At 44.6% G+C, this 23,619-nt stretch overlaps 1 pseudogene; it reads left to right on the forward strand.

Annotated features, from left to right (window-relative positions):
- The first annotated feature begins 7,024 nt into the window (after positions 1-7,024).
- Positions 7,025-8,065, forward strand: LOC123153911 (BTB/POZ and MATH domain-containing protein 3-like; annotated as a pseudogene).
- Positions 8,066-23,619: the final 15,554 nt, after the last annotated feature.

The following is a 23,619-nucleotide window of genomic DNA, read 5'->3' on the forward strand; positions in this document are numbered from 1 at the left end:
CTCCGCCATTAGAGCCTCGACCGAGCTTCTGTAAGCAGTAATGGAGAAAGAAGGAGGAGGAGAAGTGAGGCCAGGTGTGAGGAAGAAGAGAGAGGCACCCCGGCCGTTTTTATAGCTCGAGCTCGGTGTATGGTGGGTGAAGTCCACCAACGCCGCTCGTCGCCGATCGCCAGTGTTCGGAGTCGAATCCGCGAGCAGTGCCGACAGCGCGCTGGCCCGCGAAGTGAGTGCATGCTGCACCAGCAGCTAGCACACCGCGCACTACCACGGTACGGCCTAGATGCCCTACACACTAGGCGTCGCCGGTGGAGGAAGCGCGCGGGAGAGAGGAGGAAGAAAGGGCCAGAGGGAGAAGAAGAGGAGACTGACAGTGGACCCCGGGTCCACCTGTCAGCCAGAGAGAGCACTAGGCTCTCGGGTGCGATCAGCGTATATCTAAATTTAGGAGTTATCCTAAATTTATATCCAGCGTAGAAATCACCCGGTTTTGTCTCGAACCGTAGACTTTTCCGCGCAGCACCAGTATTCACACTGTGGTTTTTCACCACTTATTGCCCTCTCACTGTAGCCATTTTTTTTATTGCATATAGTTTTCTTAAAACAGCTTTTAACAAATCTCGAGGACGAGATTTTTCTTAAGGGGGATAGTATTGTGACACCCCAAAAATTTGGCCTTGTTTTATTAAATTAAATTTTTTTGCCAGGATTTAAAACTTTGGATTTCTGAGCTCCATTTTGATTTTTTAATCATTTCCTTCCCTGTTATGATGAGTTTTCCCAAAGAGAAAACTTTTCAAATTTGTATTGGACTTATTTAACCTCTCAAGAAAAACTTTCCTTTTATCAGTATAACTAATTAAATAAATAAGTTGCTTGCTCTTTATTTTCTTGAAAAAGGTTTTCTAGGTTAAATGGCCATATTTGAACTACAACCATTTGATAAATTCACTTAAAATTCCCATAAAAATTTGGAGATGTCATGTGATGATTTTAAATAACTTTTATGCAAAAATATATTTCATTCATGAAATATTTTGAGCCCTACTCTCAATTTTTCTTCTCTGGTCCAGAGTGCATTTTTTCATAGCAACCTATTTAAATGTTTCTTTAAAACTTCTACCAAAATTAAGGGAGGTCAGTAGGAGCCTGTTATCCCTCTTTGTGCAAAAACCTAATTATGTTCTTTGAAAAATTTGAGTGAATCAACCTCATTTCCATTCTGGACCAACTTGAGGATTTGTGCAGCAACCACCATTTTAGTTGCTCCTATACCCTTAATTATTTCTCCTACTTGTAGTCCCCCATGTTAAACCCTTAAGTCCAGGAGCATGCACCATTTAGATCACTTTTAGGTTCATGGAATAATGCTATTTATTTCCTGTCCAGAATTGAAGTTTTGTAAAACTTGCACTAGCAAGTTTCCCCTTTTGTCCAACTAACCTCACCACTCTCTTTTGCATCTAAAGAGACCCCCATCTGGAGTTTTTGGCCACCCCAAGACCTGCCTAAGTGCATGTGGCATTTTGCCAAACACCTGGAGAGCATGACCAGTTCTGGCATGATTGTGGCATTGCACTGTGAACTTGCACCTCTGATCAAACCAGCATGTCCACTAGACTCCCCGTTGCTCCTAACCTCGATCTGGTAAATCCCATCCTCACCTGCGACCTGTAGCATGCCTCGGCATTGTGTCGAACACCTGGTGTGCGTGCACTGGACGCGCCCAGAGCGCGCGTATTGCAGCCGCGCGCCCGAGCCGACACGCTGGCCCCCACGGCTTTGGCCCGCTCTGCAGCACCACGCCACGCGCTCCCCTCCTCGCAGCAACGCGCCAAGCAGCCCCCGCCGCGCCCGGCAGGCCAAACACTAGCCGCCACCGCCGCCCGACAGCCCTGCGCCGTGCAGCGCCGCCCAAGCCACCCCGGCTCGCCACCTGGCCCCTGGAGCAGTGCCCTCTCGTCCACTAGCTCTTGCCGTCATCCCCAGCCGCGCCACGTTGCCCTGCAAGCTACAGCGAGGCGGTTCGCCGGAGAGCTTATCCGGCCGCCGCGGAACCGACCTCGACGAGCTATAAGAGGAGGTCCCGAGCCACCCCGGGCACGCAGGAAGCCTTAGAGTGCTCCCCTAGTCCTCCCATGGCAGCCAATCGACTCGGGGAAGGTCTTCATCCCCATCTCCGGCAACGGCAGCCGCCACCACTGCCCCGGCCAATTCGGCACCACCAGGGCCTCCCACCCTCCGTTCTCTCCACCAAGAACCCCCTCATCCTCCCGTAAACCTTCCCCCTACTCCATTTCGATCGAGAACCACCGCCGCCCCGAAACCACTTTTCCCCGAAGCTTCCCTCCGCCGAGGAGCTCGCCGCCGACAGCTCACGCCATCCCCGCCGACCCAGCGACTACCGGGAGGATCGCCTCAACCTTGCGGATCCATCCCCACCCTCGGGGGCCCGCGAGGAGCAGCCAAACGCCGGCGACGATCGCCGGAGCCCCGCTCCGCTCGGGCAAAGGAGGGAGACGACGCGCGGTGACTGGTCAAACCTGACCAGTGGACCAGGCAGGCCCACTGTCAGTGACACCCCGCGCCGTCCGCGTGGTTAAGTGGAGGCGTAAAGCCTCAAGTATGCCTCCTCTGTACCGAAGGCGTATTTCTATCTGAAACGTTTTCTTTTTCTATTTTATTTAAAAACAGATTTTGACCAAATCTTTGACTGGCTATAACTTTTTAAATATAAGTCCAAATGAGTTGATTCTTTTTCCTACCTTCTTCAAATTTGATCTAGTTTATTTTAAGATTTATTAAAAAATAATTCAAACAACTTTTTGGTTATGTTTTTGAAATATGTGTTAATTCAAATATATTTTCAAATAGGATTTTTGGGAGAGAGAAGAAACTTTCAAAAGTTTGGAAAGCACCCTGCCTTTCCACACATTGAAGGCAAGCATTCTGAACCCCGGCATAATAATTTTTGGAGTGATCATTGATGCATTTATAACTCCACCGCATTTCGAAGGACTTGTTATTTCATGTGATATGATCATATGCATGGGTGCATGTTACTGATTTCCATGCTGTTGGTAATGGACACACTTGTGATGATAATCACCCTCATGAGCTTGACATGCATACCGGCAGGAACCCGGGAAAACCTCTGCCTTGGGTAGGTATGAGTTTGTCGCCGGTCTCCGTCGGGACGGTTCTGTCTGGTATGGCATGGTAGGGTGATATGAGTGGTGACTCTGTTTGATGAAATATATTTGTTATACTAATCATGCAGGGAATACTTGAACCTCCTGAGTCGACCGTAGATCGAGTCTTGTTCCAGTAACCCCCATACTTGTTTCGTACTACCACTCGTCTCTACAGCAAGTAGAGTACGGTTCAGTAAGTTGTCTACCTCTTTCTAGCACACACCGTACAGAGAGGCCATGGTGGAAGATACCGGTTGTAACTGGTAGGCAGGCCACCTGGTCCGGGAGCATGGGTGTTTCCGGTTGGGACCGAGAGGGGAGGCCACCCCTTAGAGCGCGCGATATAAATTTGATCCCATGCTACGCGAGGTTGTAGCCTCCCCACTTAGAGTTTGCTTAACAGGTGTCGTGGGTGATTCCAGGCACGTGTGTGATAAGCTGGTGTGTGCAAGTTAGGTGTGTTTTCAACAAAAAGACCGTAGACGGAATTAGTCCCGATGGACTAAAGAAATCCGTTACTCGTGGGTAAAGAGTACACCCTCTGCAGAGAATAAACCTATTCGAATAGCCGTGTCCATGGTTAAGGATTACAGTCTGGGATGGGTCAGGTGTCGGTCTTAGTGTCGGTCTTCGGAGGTGAAACGGTTAACCAGAAATGGAATTACTACTCGTGACTTGTGATATCGATGATTATTATTATTATTGACTAACCCGTGATATTTATTACCGAGTATCTCTGGGATGGTTCTACCTCCGGGATATTCATTATGATTATTTCTTTTAAAGCCCTTTATGTGGTGTCGCTCAGACGCCCGACTGTGGCATTTCTTTTAAAGCCCTTTATGTGGTGTCGCTCAGACGCCCGACTGTGGCATTTCTTTTAAAGCCCTTTATGTGGCGTCGCTCAGACGCCCGACTGTGGCATTTCTTTTAAAGCCCTTTATGTGGCGTCGCTCAGACGCCCGACTGTGGCATTTCTTTTAAAGCCCTTTATGTGGCGTCGCTTAGACGCCCGACTGTGGCATTGCTTGTTATTTGTTTTCATAAGTTTTTATACTACCATGTTATTGCAGTTTTATGAATAACTTGCTTGCACACATCAGAGTTTCATTCATCTATTGTGACTGACGTCATGAGCATAAAAAAAATATTTTTGGCACATCATTGTTATATTATACCTGTGTTCATAATGTTTGCGAGTACATTCAAAGTACTCACTGGCTTGTCCCTGGCTATTGTCTTGGCCAGATTTTCCTGCACGGAGAGGAGTGACGCGATGACAGCCCGGAACCTAAGCAATGGAGATAGCAGCCTCGCGAAGATAGGAGTTAACCTGGTCAGCTGTTCCTGTGGGAATTGGAGTCCCATAGACACTGATGATCCACAAACCGCTTCCGCCATCAACCACTAGAAACCATTTGTTGTACTCACAGGCCAGAATGGTCTTGTACTGCATATTTTGTATGTTGCTTGGAATTTCTGTATCAAGTTGGAGCCTCATCAGCTAACAGTAATCCTGGGGCTGATGAGCACGACGGTCTTTTCTGGAAATTCATTTCCCGGAAAGTCGGTCGCGACATGGTGATGGCACGACAGCGGCCGACGTCCTTCGGCGACAACCTATGAGTATTTTTCAATGATCTTTTTGGGCAGGACCTCATGTAGGGTCACGCCTCTCCTTCCTGGCATTGTAGTGCTCTATCGACTCCTGTCGGCTGGAAAGACATGGCAAGATTTAGTCCAACAACAGCTTGAATCAAGGAGAGAGGCAAGTACGGTGATAAAAAGCTTAAGTTTTACATGAATCACTATTCTTAATGAGGTTATAAATACAGTTATTCAAACTAGTATATTTTCAAATGACGAGAGAGTTCCAAGTCTTAATTTTTTAGTGTGATCTCGGCCATAGTTTTATCTTGGACTTCCCCACCTTTCGATTTTAGTGTGACCTTTGCCTCCCTCTCTTGATCCATCATGTCGTATATGAAATCCCTTCATGTCTTCATTCCACTTTATATTGCCGCAGGTGGCCAGGCTAAGATGTGGTCTCTGTCTTGAGGAAGATGCACACTGCATGATGTATACAACTACAAACATTCAGAGGATGAAAGTAAATATTTCTTGGTGCTTATGTTGGGTGATTTGCAACATGAGATGGTAACTAATTCCTATTGTTCGATTTAGTGCCACTCCGTCATGTTTTGTTTCTAATGCGTTTAGGCATTAGTTACTTTCCGAAGCGTTAATGACAAGTACATTTACATGGGCATTTATTATACATTTACATGCGCAAGTGATGAACATATGTACACTACACCACAACAATGTATTCCCTACGGACGCGTGTTGGGTTAAGTTAGTATTTTGGTATTCGAAAGATGTTTTTCCACAATATAGTTTTTTGACACACAATTCATATTTTATTAGTTAAAAGTGAAAGTTGTGGTTGTACCCCCCTTATCTAACCATCCATTTTGTGCCTCGCGGTCAATTTATGAACTTTCCACTTTTGCATCTCCAAAATAAAGGAGCATATGGACATCAAACTTTACAGGTCAACAACGTATTCGATCTACGATGTGTAACAAAAAATTCAGTTTTTTTGTCCAAATCAAATTTTGTATATTTATACTAGATCAACAAATTCCATATTCTCTTTCCAACATTTTAGTTCCAAAGTTACAATGATCTATAAAGTTTGATGTACATATGTTTTATCATTTGAGAGGAACCCACAAAAGAAATTTGTGTCCTAAGTTAGTTGGATAGCACATATCTCGAAGCAATGTTGGAGGGTATAGATAAGGGAGTGTGCACTTAGTATTAGCAAAACCAATCTCTATTTAAAATTTTGGTCAAAGTTTTACTCATAATACCGGAGAAAGTAGTTGCTAGAAATTGTTGAGGATTTTGTGCATTTACAGAATATATCTAGGAGATATATAGTAGCCAGTTAATTTTGTGAGAACATTTATGTACATATATGTGGTCATTTTATTGTATTAATTGTAATGGGATTTTTTGCATGGTATTAAAATTATCTAAATATTGGCCGATGGAAATAGATAGCGCTCAAACATTATCACGAGAAGGCATGTTTTCAATCCTTTAAAACTCAACCGCGCACACTAGCAGGAACACACTACCCAGATCGAAAAATACCGATCTCTCTCACTAGGTTTGCTACGTAGTGAGCCTGCCGGCCAAGATTTTGCTTTGGGATCTCATCTACCGTTGGTCGCCATTCCACTGCACTCTTCCATTTCAAGGTCTGTTATTCAATCCATAGCTGGTACTAGATGGTAGTAGTAGACAGTAGACTAGTAGTAGTGTGCTGCATAGGTAGATGCATGGTTCGCATATATTCATTTTTTTATATGAGAAGTATATATAAGTAAAAATCGTAGGAGTGGCCGTTCAGTTGGAATTGATCTTCCTGTGGTGCCGTTTTGTTTGTAGTAATTAATTCAGAGGAACACCGTAGCAGACCAGAGGAACACCGTTCGTTTCCTCTGATTTTATGGGAGTCAAAACATTCGGGCCGAGCTCTTTTTTGTAGGAAAGCCCGAGGAAAATAGATATAATGCTACCCTGTGATGCAACTCTTCTTTGCCATGGGCTGGTCCAAGAAACACGCGTAGGTGAGTTTGGCCCATTACTTGTATCTAGGCCAAGTAGTGTTATTGGCAGGTCATCCTACAATAATTGTGTCCCGCCTTTTGAATAGGTCGAGGTGGTTCACTAGTACATATATTTCTGTTATTTTAAAATAATGAAGCATATTTTGTGTGCTAATAGGATCTTGTGTGGAATTGCAGGCACTTGAATTGCACATGGAGTTTGGAACTACAGTCTCGACCTGCAACGCGACGGTGGTTCAGGATAGCCACATCTTTGTGGTTAATGACTATAGTGTCATCAAGGAAACTGGACCGGGCAATTTTATGAGGTCCCATGCCTTCCAAGTTGGTGAGTATGACTGTTCAGTTAGATTCTGCCCACAAGGAATCAATGCTGAAAGCCAAAAGCACATCTCCATTCTTGTTGAGCTTATGAGGGAAAAGGCTGAAGTGAAGGCAATATTTTGTTATCGATTGATCTCCCCAGGAGGACAGAGCACAGAGTTGAATCAGATCGGAGTGTTAAACTTATCTAGTGCAGAAGGCAAATGTAGGATGGGAGGGTGTGGGACAAGGTAATGGAGAAAACTTTGCTTGAAGCAGAATATGTGGAATTTGACCACTTCTTGATTGAATGTTCGATCACTGTTATGAAAGATCCATTGGTGACTTGCAGTGACTTACTACTTTCACCCCAAGTGAAGCTGCCACAATCCCATCTATCAACTGATATGGCAAATCTATTAGAGTCAAAAGAAGGGGCGGACGTGACCTTCTACTTCCAAGGTGAATCATTTCTTGCACATATGGTAGTGCTTGCTGCAAGGTTCCCTGTGTTTAGGGTGCAGCTCTATGGCCCAATGAAGGAGAAAGACGGATCATCTATAATCCTGCAAGATATGTTACCTGACGTTTTTAAGGCTCTCTTATATTTTGTACACAGACTACTTGGTGCTTCCTTTCAACAATTTCGATGACGAGGACATAGAAGAGATTGTACGCCACTTACTCGAGGCTGCCGATCAATACGCAATTGAAAAGCTGAAGCTCATATGTGAGGCTATTCTTTACAGGTGTCTTGATGTACAAACAGTGGTAACTACATATGCGTTAGCTGATCAACATTAGTGTAACGATCTCAAACAGGAATGCCTCAAATTTATGGCATCTCCAACAATACTTGGTGAAGTCATGGCAAGCCAAGACTATGATAACCTCAAGAGAAAGAGTGCTAGTTTTCCTAAGCGTAAATGAAAAGTATGTTTACACGAGTCTTGATTATACATTGACAAGTGCAAGTCATGAGCGTGTGTAGGACGTGGAGAGTGTGGATGCAACCAATCCAAGACTTGGCGTCGCTAGTGAAAACAGAGTGACGGCTAAACCAAATTATACACTAAACTGAAGCCAAATACACTAGTGAAGACAAAAGTGATGGCTAAACTGAAGCCACATACAATATTAGATTTACAGAAACTAGACACGGAAGGCGAGACCCTTGGAGAGTCCAGCAGCGGCAGCGACCCTATGTGCGCATCGCGAGCGTGTTCTGTCGCCTCTAATTAACAAGCTTGAGCGCCAGCTGCAGTTGGTGAGAGAAAATCAAGAAGACACACCTGATGAGAGAGACGGCGGCGGCCAGTTCGGGCAACAATGGTTCACACCTGTGTTATGGAAGAAGGCGGAGTAGAAGGTCCTCGTCGGAATGAGGCAAAGCAGCAGCTCAGTTGAGTGAGCGAGGCGACGCCAGGGAGGAGGGTGAAGCCCGTGCTCGTCGCAACCAGTTAAGAGGGAGAGTAGGAGCTAGAGGCCATAGTGCGAGGTCCTGTCTAGACGGAGGCAAGCGAGCTCGGCCTGGAGTGTAGGAGGCAGAGCAGCCGGAGCCACCACGGCCTGGTGGATGGGCAAGGTGAGACGGAAGCATAGCTCGCCTATAGGGAGCCAGTAGACCTGACGTCACACATGTGTTTTTCCTTTTTAATTTTATTTCTATTAAAAAGAGTATATACATTATTATGAAAAGATAATTTATATTTTTTAAAAGTGTTCATTCCACATTAAAAAATGTTCATACTGTGTAAAATATGATTGCTCAATATTTAGGAAATGTTTGTACTCCCTCCGTTTCTTTTTAGTCTGCATATAAAATTTGGTCGAAGTCAAACTTTGTAAAGTTTGACCAACTTTATAAGAAAGAATATCAACAATCACAGTATGAAACCAATATATTAGATGCATCATGAAATGAATTTTGATACCATATAGCTTTAGTATTGTAGATGTTGATACTTTTTTATATAAATTTGCTCAAACTTTGTATAGTTTGACTTTGACCAAATCTTATATGCAAACTAAAAAGAAACGGAGGGAGTACCATTCGATAAGAAGTATGTGTCATTTCGAAGCTATTCACCCGTTTCCAAAAATGTATGTGGAATTTTAAAAAAAAATTATACAATGTAAACAATGTGTGCATAATTCGGAAAGATGTTTCACGCAGTTTAGAAACAATGTACATTACACATAAAAAGAGCTATGAACAAAAGGCGTGTCAGGGCAAAAGCAAAACAGAAGTCACCAACATTCTCAGACATGCCCTATGGGGATTGAAGGCTATGGATTTTTCTCGAGAGCTCATATGCACACTCATGAACAGTAAGAAAAAAATAGTAAATGATATAAAAAACTGATTATCTTGGAACAAACATTGACGAATTCTTCACATGTGTGCATATTTTTATGACGAAACAACACATAGAGCATCAATTTTGTTTTTTTTTCTACGGAAGCAGTTTTACATGTTTTTTATTCATGGAAATTTGCACGCATGTTCAGAATTGTTAATGTTTGTTCGCATTAAAAAATCAGATTTAAAAAAGTTTGTATACTACTTTTCTTATTTTACTGTTCACGAGGATGCATATGAGGTCGCGAGCAGAAACTTGATGTCCCTGATCTTTGTGCATCTCATGGCCTAGAATTGGAGCTAGGATTTCGGAGAGGGTGCGGTTAGTAAGCAACATGCAATACTGACTCATTCATTGTACACAATACCATAGGGCAGCACGTGTTTTTTTGTTGAAAACGACTACTGATTTAGCACAACCATGTTGTTCAACAGCTATGCACCGTGGGCTCTGATACGTCCATTTTGCATCATGCTTTTATATCGATATTTATTGTATTATGGGCTGTTATTACACGTTATGTCACAATACTTATGCCCTATTCTCTCTTATTTTACAAGGTTTACATAAGGAGGGAGAATGCCGGCAGCTGGGATTCTGGGCTGGAAAAGGAGCAAATATTAGAGACCTATTCTGCACAACTCCAGAAGTCCTGAAACTCCACGAAAGTTATTTTTGGAAATAATAAAAAATACTGAGCGGAAGAAATACGTCAGGGGGGCCACCACCTGCCCATGAGGGTGGGGGGCGCGCCCTACCCCCCAGGGCGCGCCCCCTGCCTCGTGGGCCCCCTGTTGGCTCTCCGGTGGCCATCTTCTGCTATATGAAGTCTTTTGTCGAGGAAAAAAATTATAAGCAACCTTTCAGAACGAGACTCCGCCGCCACGAGGTGGAACCTTGGCGGAACCAATATAGGGCTCCGGCAGAGCTGTTCTGCCGGGGACACTTCCCTCCGGGAGGGGGAAATCATTGCCATCGTCATCACCAATGCTCCTCTCATCGGGAGAGGGCAATCTCCATCAACATCTTCACCAGCACCATCTCCTCTCAAAACCCTAGTTCATCTCTTGTATTCAATTCTTGTCTTCAAGTCCGGGATTGGTACTAGTAGGTTGCTAGTAGTGTTGATTACTCCTTGTAGTTGTTGCTAGTTGGTTTATTTGGTGGAAGATCATATGTTCAGATCCTTTATGCATATTAATACCCCTCTGATTATGAACATGAATATGCTTTGTGAGTAGTTACGTTTGTTCCTGAGGACATGGGAGAAGTCTTGCTATTAGTATTCATGTGAATTTGGTATTCGCTCGATATATTGATGAGATGTATGTTGTCTATCCTCTAGTGGTGTTATGTGAACGTCGACTACATAACACTTCACCATTATTTGGGCCTAGAGGAAGGCATTGGGAATTAATAAGTAGATGATGGTTTGCTAGAGTGACAAAAGCTTAAACCCTAGTTTATGCGTTGCTTCGAAAGGGGATGATTTGGATCCATATGTTTCATGTTGTGGTTAGGTTTACCTTAATACTTTTGTTGTAGTTGCGGATGCTTGCAATGGAGGTTAATCATAAGTGGGATTCTTGTTCAAGTAAGAACAGCACCCAAGCACTGGTCCACCCACATATCAAATTATCAAAGTACCGAACGCGAATCATATGAATGTGATGAAAACTAGCTTGACGATAATTCCCATGTGTCCTCAGGAGCGCTTTTCTCTATATAAGAGTTTGTCCAGGCTTGTCCTTTGCTACAAAAAGGATTGGGCCACCTTGCTGCACTTTATTTACTTTTGTTACTTGTTGCTCGTTACAAATTATCCTATCACAAAACTATCTGTTACCACTTATTTCAGTACTTGCAGAGAATAGCTTGCTGAAAACCGCTTATCATTTCCTTCTGCTCCTCGTTGGGTTCGACACTCTTACTTATCGAAAGGACTACGATAGATCCCCTATACTTGTGGGTCATCAAGACTCTTTTCTGGCGCCGTTGCCGGGGAGTGAAGCACCTTTGGTAGGTGGAATTTGGTAAGGAAAATTTTATATAGTATGCTGAAATTTACTGTCACTTGTTACTATGAAAAGTAATCCTCTGAGGGGCTTGTTCGGAGAATTGCTAAGCCTTGTGCTAAAGATAAAAATAGACCTATGGTAGGCATGCCTATTATTTATGTTAAAATAGGAGATCATTGTTATCATGGCTTATGTGATATGGGTGCTAGTGCTAGTGCTATACCTCATGACTTATACAAAGAAATTATGCATGAAATTGCACCTGCTGAGATAGAAGGTATTGATGTTACCATCAAACTTTCTAATAGAGATACAATATCACCCATTGGAATTGTTAGAGATGTTGAAGTCTTGTGTGGGAAAACTAAATATCCTGCTGATTTTCTCGTCCTTGGTTCCCCACAAGATAGCTTTTGTCCCATTATTTTTGGTAGACCCTTCTTGAACACAGTTAATGCTAGGATAGATTGCGAAAAGAATGTTTTTACTATTGGCTTGGGTGATTTGTCTCATGAGTTTAATTTCTCTAAATTTAGTAGGCAACACCGTGAAGAGGAATTACCTAGTAAGGATGAAATTATTGGTCTTGCTTCTATTGCCGTACCTCCTAGTGATCCTTTAGAACAATATTTGCTAGAGCATGAAAATGATATGTTTATGTATGAAAGAAGGGAAATAGATGAAGTATTATTTAAACAGGAACCTATCCTGAAACACAATTTGCCTATTGAAATCCTAGGGGATCCTCCTCCACCCAAGGGTGATCCCGTGTTTGAGCTCAAACCGTTACCTGATACTCTTAAATATGCTTATCTCGATGAGAAAAAGATACATCCTGTTATTATTAGTGCTAACCTTTCAGAGCTTGAAGAAGAGAGATTATTGAAAACTCTGAAGAAGCACCGTGCTGCTATTGGATATACTCTTGATGATCTTAAGGGCATTAGTCCCACTCTATGTCAACATAAAATAAATTTGGAGGAAGATGCCAAACCAGTTCGTGATCATCAACGACGGCTGAATCATAAGATGAAGGAAGTGGTAAGAAAAGAAATACTAAAGCTCCTTGAGGCAGGTATAATTTATCCCGTTGCTGATAGTCAGTGGGTAAGTCCTGTCCATTGTGTCCCTAAGAAGGGAGGTATTACTGTCGTCCCTAATGATAAAGATGAATTGATTCCGCAAAGAATTATTATAGGTTATAGGATGGTAATTGGTTTCCGCAAATTAAATAAGGCTACTAAGAAAGATCATTACCCCTTACCTTTTATTGATCAAATGCTAGAAAGATTATCCAAACATACACATTTTGCTTTCTAGATGGTTATTCTGGGTTCTTTCAAATACCTGTGTCAGCCAATGATCAATCAAAGACTACTTTTACTTGCCCTTTTGGTACCTTTGCCTATAGATGTATGACTTTTGGTTTATGTAATGCACCTGCTACCTTCCAAATATGCATGATGGCTATATTCTCTGAGTTTTGTGAAAAGATTTGTGAGGTTTTCATGGATGATTTTCCGTCTATGGATCCTCTTTTGATGATTGCTTGAGCAACCTTGATTGAGTTTTGCAGAGATGTGAAGAAACTAATCTTGTCCTGAATTGGGAAAAGTGCCACTTTATGGTTAATGAAGGTATTGTCTTGGGGCATAAAGTCTCTGAAAGAGGTATTGAAGTTGATAAAGCCAAGGTTGATGCTATTGAAAAGATGCCATGTCCCAAGGACATCAAAGGTATAAGAAGTTTCCTTGGTCACGCCGGATTTTATAGGAGGCTCATTAAGGACTTCTCAAAAATTTCTCGGCCTCTGACTAATTTATTACAAAAAGATATACCATTTGTCTTTGATGATGATTGTGTAGAAGCATTTGAAATACTTAAGAAAGCATTGATCTCTGCACCTATTGTTCAGCCACCTGATTGGAATTTACCCTTTGAAATTATGTGTGATGCTAGTGATTATGCTGTACGTGCTGTTCTAGGGCAAAGTGTTGATAAGAAATTAAATGTTATTCAATATGCTAGTAAAACTCTAGACAATGCTCAGAGAAATTATGCTACTACTGAAAAGGAATTCTTAGCAGTTGTATTTGCTTGTGATAAGTTCAGACCTTATATTGTTGATTATAAAGTAACTATTCACACGGATCATGCTGCTATTAAATATCTTATGGAAAAGAAAGATGCTAAACCTAGACTTATTAGATGGTTTCTCTTGCTACAAGAATTTGATTTGCATATTGTTGATAGAAAGGGAGCTGAGAAACCCGTTGCAGACAACTTGTCTAGGTTAGAAAATGTTCTTGATGACCCACTACCTATTGATGATAGCTTTCCGGATGAGCAATTAAATGTCATAAATGCTTCTCGTAGTACTCCATGGTATGCTGATTATTCTAATTACATTGTGGCTAAATTTATACCACCTAGTTTCACATACCAGCAAAATAAAAAGTTTTTCTATGATTTGAGACATTACTTTTGGGATGACCCACATCTTTATAAAGAAGGAGTAGATGGTGTTATTAGACGTTGTGTACCTGAGCATGAACAGGAACAGATCCTACGCAAGTGTCACACCGAAGCTTATGGAGGACACGACACTGGAGATAGAACTGCACATAAGGTATTTGTTGGGGATATTACTACTGGACGTAAACCGGCCAAGAGTAGCCGGATTAGCTTTATGAAGATTATAAGCCCATGAAGATGTAAGAATGATGGCGCTTTATGAAGGCCCAAGGCCCAGAGGCGAGTTAAGGCCTGTAGATGTAAACCGACCTAATTATGTAACTTGCGTTGTAAGATAGGAAGTGTAGAGACCGAACCGGACACATCTATGATCCGGCTTCGTGACTCTGTAAACCGGCAGGCGTCAACCTATGTATATAAAGGGACGACCTGGCAGAGGTTTAGGGACAGACAATAATTCAAGAGCCAGACAAAGCGGATTCGCTCCCTGGTCTTCGAAACCCTAGCAATACCAATCACAACTAGACGTAGGCTTTTACCTTCATCGAAGGGGCCGAACTAGTATAAAGTCCCCGTGTCCCCTTGTCCGATTTAACCCCTTTAAGCTAACCCGTTGCGGTGGCTCCACGACTAAGTCCTTTCATGAGGACATCTGCCGTGACAAACCCACAACAGTTGGCGCCCACCGTGGGGCTATCGCACGATGGTTTCGAGTTCTTAACGGGCAGCTTGGATGGACTCAAGGGATATGCTGTGCGCCGGATGACAAAGAGTTGTCGCGGCAAGCTCGACAACGCAGAATGGGGCCCTGAGGCCGATTCAATCGAATACGGGTACCGTGTCCCCTTTGGTGGGATTCACGTCTTCATCGGCAAGATTGGCGAACCGGGCCCTAAGCCGGACACCTGCACCGACATCATCGAGACAGCTTAGCATGCAAGCCCTTCCCCGGTTCAGCCCGTGGCGAAGCATGTTTTCGTAGGTGTCATCCATGGAGCAGAATATGAGGACGGACCGGCATCCGATGGAGAAACCGTTGTCTGCTCCGACGACGAGTCTTCTGGAGAGACTGAATCGCTCTATCAGTTGCAGGATGGCCGGATCGGTGGAGGTTCCGAGGGCAACAGTATTCCGGATTCTCCTGATCTGCCAAACTGGGCCGCTATCTTCATGGCCGGTACACAGTCAGCGCCTCACTCATCAACCGCCGCAGCAATACTCTCCGATTCCACAATGGTCACGCCAGCAGGGGCAGGAAACTCTGCGCCGCCTCCGGCTCAAGTTTTGTCTGACTTGTTCGACACTTTGGCAACATTGATGGCCGCAGAGGTGGATGCAGCAGCCTAGGATCAGCACAACGCAGAAATTGCAAAGGTGAAAGATCAGATAGCTCAGGCTAAAGCGGACCTAGCGGCAGAGAACGCTAGGATGGCTACAGAACGGGCCGAGTTGGAAGCTCAGGCCTACCGGATTAGGCTGGATCAGAACGCTTCCGAAGAAGTCATGAGAAGAAGATACCGATCGCATCTCCCGTCGGGTTATGAGCCACGAAATCTCTTCAATACGCCAGGAGCAGAAACTAGTAACCAGCCAATATTAAACTGGACGGAGGCGCCGGGAACAAGAGCGCCGGTTCAGCCGCGCACGATGGACCCGCCTCGTCAGAACAACATTGTGCCACAATATGTTCCAACACCTCCCGGGCATTACTCCAACCCTTTGGACAACATTGTGGCTGCCGCTTCATGATTGGCAGCCCTCCCGACCGACGGCGAATCACCAGTTGCAATTAAGGCACGATGGGCCAGGGATCGCCTTCAAATAGATCTAAACCAGCAACAGGCATATTCGCACAGCCGTGGGAGGATTCATTCCACCCCTCGTCCAAGTCGAAGCTACAGCAGGCACGTTGAGGATGAACCGGCCATATCAAGCAGCACACGTCACCGTAATCCGCCGCGAGGGCACAACCCGACAGGGGGAGGTGCTAATGCGCAGGATGTGGTAGACCATGGTCGTGTGCGTCAAGAGGCCGAGTTAGCAGCTCTGCACGGAGCCCGTCAACCTACTCCGGTTCACCCTACCGCTTTAGTAGAGCCAGGTGTGGTATTCAGTTCCTTAGGGGTGCCGTGTCTTACCCCCGCTTTGCGTAATGTGAGGCTGCCTAAGGATTTCAAAGGACCTCGTAAAGTACCCACTTATACCGCCGATCTGTAGCCAGAAGCATGGGTTGAAAGCTATGAGATGGCAATGGAGATGTTAGATGTGGATGAAGCGGTATGTGCTAAATACTTCACCATGATGTTGGAAGGAACAACTCGTACTTGGTTGAAAAGCTTACCAACTAACTCTGTCGGGTCATGGGCCGAATTGAAGCACCGGTTTATCTAGAACTTCAAAGATACTTGTAAGCAACCCATGTCGATTGTGGATCTGGCCGCTTGTGTTCAAGAGGATGGAGAGTCCACGACCCATTGGGTAAAGCGGGTCTCAGCTATTTTGCATTCGTCAGATCGTCTCAATGCAGATACCGCAGTGCTAACATTGGAGGGCAATTGCTGTTTTCTGCCGCTCAAACAGAAGTTAGGAAGGCTCAAACGTCACTGCAATGATATGTCAACGCTTATGGACGCTTTGGTTAAATACGCCGATTCATATAATACCAAAGACCCTGACTCAGAGGAGGTTAAATCGGGGAAAGGGAAAAAGAACGGCAACACCAAGGGTCAGCAACATAATCCAGCAGGCCATGGGAACAATGGTAAATGCAAGGCCGACAACAGTTTGGACTTTGTGGATAACACCAATGCTCAGGAGAATGGTCAGCGTCATAAGGGTAAGCAGCCCCAGAGGGGCGGAGGTTCAGGCCCCAATTTGGAGCGCCTGTTAAATCAACCCTATCCGAAGCATGGATCAAAGGAGAAGCCAACATCACATCTTTGGAAAGATTGTTACATCATGCGGGATTTCAAGAATTCCAATATGTTTCAGTACGATAATGGCCCGCCCGGAGGTTCAGGAGGTGGTTTCCACGGGCCGGGTTACGGAGGCGGCAGTTCTGGTTCAGGATTTCGGGGCAATCAAACCGGACACATGAATCCAGGCCACCAAGGCAACCAGGGAGGGTACAACCATCAGGGGAACCAGCAGCATGAGTAACAGTCGGGCTATCAGAGCAATCCTAAGCAGTTAAATAGTGGGCAATATCATGTCTTCACCACTAGCTTGTGTAAGCGTGATTAGAAGCTTCACAAGAGGGCAGTAAACTCTGTTGAACCGGCGCTGCCTCAGTATTTGCGCTAGTCTGAGCAACCCGTTTTATGGAGTAGAGAGGATCACCCGCCCCAGGTTGACAATCCGGGTCATCTGGCCTTAGTGGTGGCCCCTCAAGTTGGGGGATATAAGTTCACTAAGGTACTCATGGATTGGGGAATTAGTATCAACATTCTATATTATGATACCTTCCGTCGTATGGGGTTGGCAGATAAGAATCTTAAACCGTCAAACACCGTTTTTCATGGTGTGGTGCCTGGTAAATCTGCATATCCAGTGGGCAAGATAGCCTTAGAGGTGGATTTTGGAGATGATCATGATTCAAGATCAGAAACATTGACTATTGAGGTGGTGAAAATCAAAAGTCCGTATCACGCTTTGTTTGGGCGGCCGGCTTACGCTAAGTTCATGGCGAGGCCGTGTTATGTGTATCTGCAGCTTAAGATGCCAAGTCATAAGGGGACCATCACAGTACACGGGAGCAGGAAGATCACTCTGGAATGTGAGGAAGGTGATGTGGCTTATGCTGAGTCGGTTTGCGCCACGGAGGAGCTGAAGTTCTATAAGGACCAAGTTGATCCGACAGATATGACTTCTTTGAAAAAGCCAACTATGGAAGTTCAAATCGGCCGCAAATACTAAGATGGTTAATATTGTTCCTGGCGATTCATCCAAGCAGTTCAGCATCAACACTAACCTAGATCCCAAATAGGAAAGCGCGCTCATTGAGTTCATCCGTGAGAACCAGGACGTCTTTGCATGGAAACCTTCTGACATGCCAGGTGTACTGAGGGAACTCGCTGAGCACACACTTAATATTGATCCTAAGTTTAAACCAGTCTGGCAGTTTCTTCGCCGCTTTAATGAAGAAAGGCGCAAGGCTATTGGTGAAGAGGTAGCTCGGTTGTTGGCCGAAGGGTTTATCGTGGAGGTCTTTCACCCAGAGTGGTTGGCTAATCCGGTGCTGGTCCTTAAGAAAAACGGCACTTGGCATATGTGTGTGGATTACACAGACTTGAACAAGGCTTGCCCTGCAGACCCCTTTGCCCTCCCTCGTATTGATTAGATCATTGATGCTACGACGGGTTGTGACCGTTTGTGTTTTCTGGGCGCTTATTCTGGTTATCATCAGATCAAAATGGCAGTTAAGGACCAGGAGAAGACAACTTTCATCACTCCCTTTGGAGCCTTCTGCTATGTCTCCATACCCTTTGGGCTCAAGAGTGCCCAGGCGACTTATCAACGTTGTGTTCAGAATTGTCTTCATAAGTAGATTGGGCGCAATGTTCATGCATATGTGGATGATATTGTGATAAAGTCCAGGAAGGAGGAAACATTAATAGATGATTTGAGAGAAACCTTTGACAACCTCTGGGTTTACAAGATGATGCTCAATCCGGAAAAGTGTGTCTTTGGTGTACCGGCAAGCAAACTCTTGGGTTTTCTGGTGTCAAACAGAGGCATTGAGGCTAATCCGGAAAAAATCTCAGCAATTACATCTTTGGCTAAATCGGCGTGTATCAATGACGTTCAACATTTAGCCGGCCAGATTGCGGCTTTGAGCCAGTTTATCAGTCGCCTTGGAGAGAAGGCTATTCCTTTATATCAAATGCTAAAGAAAACAGATGATTTTGTCTGGAGCAAGGCAGCTAGTAAAGCGTTTGAGGATCTGAAAAGGCAGTTAGTTGAACCGCCTGTGCTTGCAGCCCCGATCGATAAAGAATCGTTACTGCTGTGTGTGGCTGCTAATACCCGAGCTGTTAGCGTGGTTATTGTGGTGGAGCGCAAGGAAGCTGGAAAGGAGAATTCGGTTCAGTGACCGGTTTATTATATCAGTGAGGTACTCATTGAATCAAAGTAGAGGTATCCACATTGGCAGAAGCTAGTGTATGGAGTGTTTATGGCAAGCCGAAAGCTCAAACATTATTTTCAGGGTCATCCTATCACAGTGGTCAATTCAGCCCCTCTGGGAGATATTATTCAAAACAAAGAAGCAATTGGCTGGATTGCTAAGTGGGCTATTGAGCTTGGACCTCACGGGCTCAAATACACACCTCGCACAACCATTAAATCCCAAGCACTTGTGGATTTCATCAATGATTGGACAGAGTTGCAGGCACCAGAGGAAAAGCCAGATAACACGTATTGGACTATTCATTTTGATGGATCCAGACAGTTGGAGGGCTCGGGGGCTGGAGTCATACTAACTTCCCCACGAGGTGACAAGTTTTGTTATGTCCTCCGTTTAATGTTCCCCTGTAGTAACAATGCAGCTGAGTACGAGGCCTTACTCCACGGTCCTCGGATGGCTAAGGAGATGAACTTAAGCTAGGTTAAGTGCCTTGGGGATTCAGATCTGGTGGCTCAACAGGTGTCTGGCACTTGGGATTCTAAAGACCCACTCATGGCTGCATATCGATGAGAGGTGGACACAGTGGCTGGTCACTTCAAGGGTTATTAGGTGGACCATATAGACTGACGAAAGAATGAAGTGGTGGACGCTTTAAGCCACCTTGGTTCTCAGCGTAAACCGGTCCGACCAAATGTCTTTCTTGACGTGCTGCATAATCCGTCGGTCAAGGTACCAACAGAGGAGGAGTTGGCTATTCCTGACCCGGAGGCTCAATTGGTGGCAGCTTTGCATGTCATACCAGATTGGACAATCCCATACCTGGCTTACATGAACCAGGGCGAGTTACCAGAGGATGAAACCTCGGCCCGGCAGATAATCCGGCGTTCCAAATCGATGACTATACTCAACGGAGAATTACATCGTTACAACGTCTCAGGGGCAATTCAGCGTTGTGTTTCTCCTCAAGAGGGTTGTGAGATTATGCGAGAAATCCATGAAGGGGATTGTGGTCACCATGCCGGTTCAAAGTCCTTGGTGGCTAAAGCTTTTCACCACGGTTTCTATTGGTTAACAGCTCATGCTAATGCTGAGGATTTAGTCAAACGATGTGATAGTTGTCAAAAATTTGCACGCTGTGCTCATATTCGGGCTCAGGAGTTGAGGATGATTCCAATAACATGGCCGTTTGCGACTTGGGGGCTTGATATGGTCGGACCCTTTAAGCGCTCCAAGGACAAAAAGACCCACTTATTAGTGGCAGTGGACAAGTTCACCAAATGGGTGGAAGCAGAGCCAGTCAGTAAGTGTGATGCGGCCACGGTGGTTCAGTTCATCAAAAAGGTGATATTCCGGTTTGGCTTTCTACACAATATTATAATGGATAATGGTACTAATCTTTCAAAGGGAGAGATGAAGGAATTTTATCAATGTGAGCACATACGGCTTGATATAGCATCGGTGGCTCACCCCCAATCCAATGGACAAGCGGAGAGGGCAAATCAAGAAATTTTGCGAGGTATTAAACCCCGGCTTATGGTTCCTTTGAAGCGGACACCGGGTTGTTGGGTGGAGGAATTACCTTTTGTGTTATGGAGTATCAACACCACACCTAACAGATCTACGGGTTACACACCTTTCTTCATGGTTTATGGAGCGGAGGCGGTTCTTCCTAGTGACATCCGTCATGACTCTCCCCGTGTGACGGCTTATGTTGAAGCTGATAATGAGAAGGCACATCAGGATTCTCTGGACCTGTTAGATGAGGAGCGTGATCTTGCAGCAGCACGTTCGGCGATTTGCCAACAAGATCTCCGACGTTATCAAAGCCGCCGGGTTAAGACCAGAACTTTTCAAGAAGGCGATCTGGTGCTCCGGCTCATCCAGGATCAGACTGATATGCACAAGTTATCCCCACCTTGGGAAGGACCTTTTGTGGTCAGCAAGAATCTGCACAATGGGTCATACTACCTCATTGATGTTCGAGAGCACAAAGACTCACGTAAATCGGAGGACGAGACCAAGTGGCCATGGAATATAGCTCTTCTTCGGCCTTACTATACTTAAGCCACATGCTTCTTCATATGTACATATTTATGAAAATGTATATATATTATATAATAAACCGGAGCCTCGAATAAAGCGGGGTCTCTGTTCTTTTTACATCATGTGTGTGCCTACAAGAGTTTCTACTGACAAAGCAAAGTTTTGTTAAACTGTTCTCTGCAGCCGCACAGATACAAAGAGATATCACTAGGGGGCTTGGTTGTTGTCATACCATAGCTACACCTCTTGATCGGTTTAAACACCACAAAGGGATTTCACTAGGGGGCTTGGTTGTTACCACATCATAGCTACACCTCTTGATGGGCGTTAAGCCACAAAGGAAATTATGTGGGGCCAAAGAGAGTGTTGCACAAAGCACAAACTCAAACATGGGCACCCACTGAGCACAGCTCACATAGTTACTTGGGGGATCTTTGTGCAATGCAACAAAAAGTTTGAAAGGACCCTTGTAATTGGCTATCAAGCCACGACTTGGAAGCCTGGTGTATTCACCTAAAACCCCGGGTTAACCTGCCTTCATCAAGTAAGCCACTCCTATCCAGGTAATCCTGGTATGACCCGCCGAACATTTGACAAGTCAATCTTATACAGACCCTGAAGTTGTCAAAGTTAAAACGACGATTGGTTAATTGGAGGCCCATCTTAAAAGGCTTTGTTAAATGGTTTAACTCAGAGGCCTGGCAGCCCATGAAAAGCCTCGATTTGGAGCCTGGCAACTCGTAAAAAGCCTCACATATTTCTTTTTCGAGTCCTATTTGCTAAGTTTTTCGCCTTTATTGAGGTTCCTAATGTATTCTGATAAACCGGTGTCCTTGACCCGGCTTGGCTTTCAACTATAAGTTGTCAGTACATGATCAGTTATAAACCGGCGTTCATTACCCCGGTCTGGTTTTGACTAACAAGTCGCCAGTGTTATAAGGAAAACCCGGTGTTTATTATGTCCCGGTACGGTTTATTATCATAATCCGGCAAATTAAAGGATGAAGTTATCACTGCTCCGGATTGGTGTTTACACCTTTACCATACAAGCAGTTGGTTAGCCAACGAGGTATGTTGCACCTGTTATTTTTTGTATACAAACTTTGATTATCCATCCAAGTATTGTCTATTCTTGGGCATCATGACCCGTCCAGTGGTAAACCACTAGGACACTTTTCAAGTTCTTGTATCCAGGAACACAACTCATCATGGGTTATGCATAAATAGATTCCAAAAGGTGGAGCAAGTTTTCACATTATCAAAGCATCACAAAACATGCTCGATGGCATGACATATAAAGGAGTTTTTGCTATCCTATTACATGAAGCTTCCAAACAGCTCTAGTTGAATAGTTGTTTTTAAGCATTGGCACACAATAGCTGGTAAACCGGCTGCCGGTTTAAGACGCTTCGTTTGGACGGTTTGACGGTTGAGGGTCAGTTGGTGCGATCACTTCTTCTTCATGCCTCCCCAGACGCTGGAAATCAACCGTCGACCAATCGATTCCAGTTAAAGCTTGAAACACGGCTTCTTCATGGATAAGGCTGGAGGGGTTAATGTCAGGAGCGTAAGTATGCTTAGGGATTGAAGGCACAAGTTCTTCGACTTCATGGATTTTGGCAGGCTATCTCTTCCCTTCAGCGCCATAAGCCGGTTGGAAATGAGACAAGTCCGTGTCCTTTGCCAGTTTGCTGGCTATTGGCCGCATTTCTTTGGTCAGCCTTCGGAGGTCATCATTGTCGAAGTTTGAACCGTCCTCCTTCACACCTGGATATCCTTTAATGATGTCCCCCGCTTCAAGATCTGGAATCCATGCCTTGGCTCGGATTAGTGCGATTAATGCTCCTGCTCTTGCAGCTGCCTTCTTCAGTTCGGTAATCCGGGCTGGTAACATGGCTAGCTTCTCAAGAGTTTCCTTTATGAGTGATGGCGCCGGTTTATTGTAAGCCGCAGTGCAAATAGCCCGCTGGGACCCAGAGTACAACTGTTCAATCAAGATATAAGCTGCTTTAAGCTTCATCCGCATATCTGTGCCTAGATGAGCAATACGAGTGCTTGTCATGGTTTAAAATCAGCACTCTGGTAAATGATAAGGTTTCATGAATTGGACAAATTGCATAAGGAGATACTTACCAAAGATAGCGGAAGTCATGGCATTGATTTGCCATTTCAAACCAGCTAGTTCATCTACAACTGGTTTCAGGGCTGCTTCAGCATCCTCAGCTCTTTTGGTTAAACCAGCCTTCTTGGTTTCCCAGTCAACACAATCTTTTTTAAAAGACTCTTTTAGCTTTTCCATTGCTGTCAGGGCTTTGGTCAGTTCCTCCTTGGCTTTCGCAGCCTCTGCTTTTTGGGATTTCACGTTCTCTTGCAAATCAGCGGTTCGGGCATCTCTAGTGCTTAGTTCGGCCTGCAACAGTGAAGATATGTCAACAACATGATATATATTTTCTAAGTACA

The sequence above is a fragment of the Triticum aestivum genome, chromosome 7A (assembly GCF_018294505.1).
Source record: "Triticum aestivum cultivar Chinese Spring chromosome 7A, IWGSC CS RefSeq v2.1, whole genome shotgun sequence".
In the NCBI taxonomy this organism is placed as follows: domain Eukaryota; kingdom Viridiplantae; phylum Streptophyta; class Magnoliopsida; order Poales; family Poaceae; genus Triticum; species Triticum aestivum.